The sequence below is a fragment of the Anarrhichthys ocellatus genome, unplaced genomic scaffold, assembly GCF_004355925.1.
Source record: "Anarrhichthys ocellatus isolate YVR2014 unplaced genomic scaffold, GSC_Weel_1.0 scaffold1, whole genome shotgun sequence".
NCBI lineage: Eukaryota > Metazoa > Chordata > Actinopteri > Perciformes > Anarhichadidae > Anarrhichthys > Anarrhichthys ocellatus.
In genome coordinates, this window is record NW_022280031.1 from 9,112,151 (window position 1) to 9,115,714 (window position 3,564).

Here is a 3,564-nt window from a genome sequence, read left to right on the forward strand (position 1 = left end):
AGAGAGAGAGAGAGAGAGAGAGAGAGAAAGAGAGAGAGAGAGAGAGAAAGAGAGAGAGAAAGAGAGAGAATGCAGGGAATCATTTCTGTAGGGGAGTCCTCGAGTTGTGTGTGATGAAGTCAGTTTCATTCAACACAGATGCAGTGTGTAAGTGCATGAGTGTGTTTATGTGTGCACACACATAGGCTGAGGCACCTGGTAATAAACAACACACATGCACACACACACTCACATACACACACACAGGACTAGTGCAGTTTAGCTCATCCCAGCATCAAAAAGAGGTGGTCACATTATAATATTTCAAATTTCAAGGCTGACGATTGGAGATAGATAACAGGGCTGAACTCTCTGTGTGTGTGTGTGTGTGTGTGTGTGTGTGTGTGTCCATGTGTGACTAGGAACAGCAAGAACAGAGGGACTTGTGAGTTTTGTCGACCACATTGTTCATTCTTTTTGTTGCTGCTTTTATCTCTTGCACACTCTTGGTGGTTCTATCGTAGTCATTTTCCATGTTGTTGTGAAACAGCAGTAAAAGCGGCTGTTATTATCACAACACGCCATAAATTCAACGATTGAAATCTCTTTTAATTAGGATGCAAACATTTAAAAAAATGAATCTTTTTTAATTTATTTTATTTAACCTTTATTTAACCAGGTAAAATCAATTGAGAACCAATTCTCATTTTCAATGATGACCTGGCCAAGAGGCAGTAGCACAGTCCACACAAGTTACACAAACAACACAGATACAATACAGTATAACAAACAGTGGAAAAATGACTAAAAACAACCTAGATAAAATAATAAACACTATGTACAAAATAAAAGGCAGATTACTGGATGTTATTAGTAAAAAATGGAAGAAAGAAAGAGAAGTGAGGGCTGGTCAGCAAGTACAGCAGTCAACTATAACTTGTTGCAGCTTATGTTTGAACATGTTGAGAGAGGTGAGAGCTGTTAGTTTGAGTGTGTTTTGTAATGAGTTCCAGTCCTTTGCAGCGGCAAAATGAAAGGAGTTATGACCAAACACAGTACGGACTTTTGGAATGATGAGCCTAATGAAGTCACTGGATCTTAAATGCCGATTGCTGTCAGAAATGCGCAGAAGATTTGAGAGGTAATGAGGAGTCATTCCCAAAATGGATTTATAGACCACAAGCAGCCAGTGTTGTAGCCGCCTGGTATGAAGGGAGGGCCAATCCACCAATCTGTAAAGAGCACAGTGGTGGGTGGTGAAGGGTGCACATGTGGAAAAACGGATTGCTGAGTGGTGGAGTGTGTCCAGTTTTCTGAGGGTGGTCTTTGATGCCATTTTATAAATTATATCGCCGTAATCAAATAGAGGAAGGATGGTCATTTTCACAAGGGTGAATTTGGCAGAGTGTGTGAAGGAGGCCTTATTTCGATACAGGAAACCCAGTCTAGCTTTGACTTTAGCCAGAAGGTTATTGATGTGTATGTTAAATGAGAGAGACGAGTCCAACCAGAATCCAAGGTATTTGTAGGAGCTGATAAACTCCAGCTCCGAGCCATCAGCACTGTAGACCTTGGGAGGGCTGGGAATGATGAGGTTTTTCTGGTCAAACAGCATACATTTGGTCTTTTTGGGGTTGAGGAGCAGGTGGAGGCTGTGGAGAGACTGTTGGATGGAGGTGAGGCTTTGTTGAAGAGTGGACACAGCAGAGTAGAGTGAGGGACCAGCTGAATATATGATGGTGTCATCAGCATACAAATGAATCAAGGAATTTCCTGCAGCTTTTGCTACATCGTTAATATAAATGGAAAACAAAATAGGGCCTAAGATGGAGCCTTGGTTCACAGCGCTCATCTTAGTTCACAGCGCTGTGGTTCTGTATCTCCAAATATTCACAAAGAATCAGTAAGAGTACTAATCGGACCACTGATAAAATAAATCCACACACATTTAATAAAACTGGTTATAATAATAATAAATAACAATAAAACATGAAGTGTGCGTGGCAGAGCACGGAGGAGACGACTTGTATGCAAAATCCCTCCCAGTCTAAGGCAACAAAGTGAAAAGCACCTCGCAGGAATTCCTGCGTTTGTATGCAAGTTTCTAAATGTATCAGAGGCAGAGCCCTGCCCTCCCTTTCTAAATACCAGTCAGTGGTCAGGGGACAATAGAGCGGAACAATAGAGCAGTTTCCGCCCCTGAGAGTTCCACGAGTCCTGGATCACTGCCCTGCTTGGACCAGGTCACGAGGGAGCCGATGACCGGCAAGACACAGAAACAGAGAGAGATCTCCAAAAAAGACTTCAGCAGTCTGAACTGTGGTTATGGGAAAACACATGAAAATCATTTATATTCCCAGAGTGCATTTTGGTTCTTATCTCATACGCCAGACGTTCAGGTTTTTCTGCATTTAGCATTTTTATAAGTTCTTCATTTTTACTCAACATGCACAGTGATAGGCATGGAGCGTCTGGGCAAACAGTGTACCCGATGACCCAAGTGATCAAATACGTTCTCTTTACTGAAAGGATACGACAACTAAAGGTCGATTTTACCCAGAAAGCATTAGCCTCTAGCAATAAGTGTTCCAACAGAATGATTGGTCACTGTCTGATAATGACAATATTACAGGTGACAGGTCCAGGCCAGTTAATCCAGTTTAATGATGGAGGATTCAGAGAGATGTAAAGCAGCTTTAGCGTGTAAGATAGGCTGTTACATAATGGTCATAATGACCACACAGATACTCAGATACACACACACACACACACACACACACACACACACTCCCCTCATTGTGACTGAGGAAGTGTTGATGCACTCACTCTGATGCGATAAGACAGGAGAGGTCATATAACTGCTTGAAAATGTGGCTGCAAAGTAGTCAATATGAAACCATGCACTAAACCTGACAACCTTTTTGTTAACTTGAACTCACTCTTGACTGCGTCAGTCAAACCCGTGTGTGTGTGCGTGTGTGTGTGTGTGTGTGTGATTGACATCTTGATCTTCAGGTAACACTAGAGTCTAGGATCTGTTACAACTGGCCAAGATTGAGGACACGGCGGCGCTGTCAGAACTAAACTAACGATACTCAAATAATACAGAGCAAACAATGTGGACAGATTTCAATGATAAACCATTAACATACACACACACGATAGCGCAACGCATTTACTGGATCAAGTGTCGAAGAGGCGAAGATGGAGAACACACACAAGCTGATGTATGTGATCCCAGTGTACTTTTTATGGCCCTGTAATGTAAAGCTATGCATCATATTTTAAAGTTTATATATTATCTGTGACATAACTTACTGCCAGTTACCATTACTTCAAAGTCACACTTGATACAGAACAGTTCTATAATAAGTAATGTATTAGTCCACCTCTACACACGTTGTTTCCTACTAATTGCTTGATGTGTGGAGTCTATGAGATACTGCAGACAGTCATGCTGTAAATGTGTATGTGAAAAATACAGCGATGTAACTCATTCATTTTTACTGCATCAAAAAGCAGACCAGGATAAACTCAACACACCTCCTGCTCATCACACACACACACACACACACACACACACAC

At 41.6% G+C, this 3,564-nt stretch overlaps 1 protein-coding gene across 3 annotated transcripts in view; it reads right to left on the bottom strand.

The window, feature by feature from the left end:
- Nucleotides 1-3,564, bottom strand: part of rassf5 (Ras association domain family member 5) — a 26,080-nt gene that overhangs the window by 3,490 nt on the left and 19,026 nt on the right. The gene's annotated exons all lie outside the window — the stretch shown is intronic.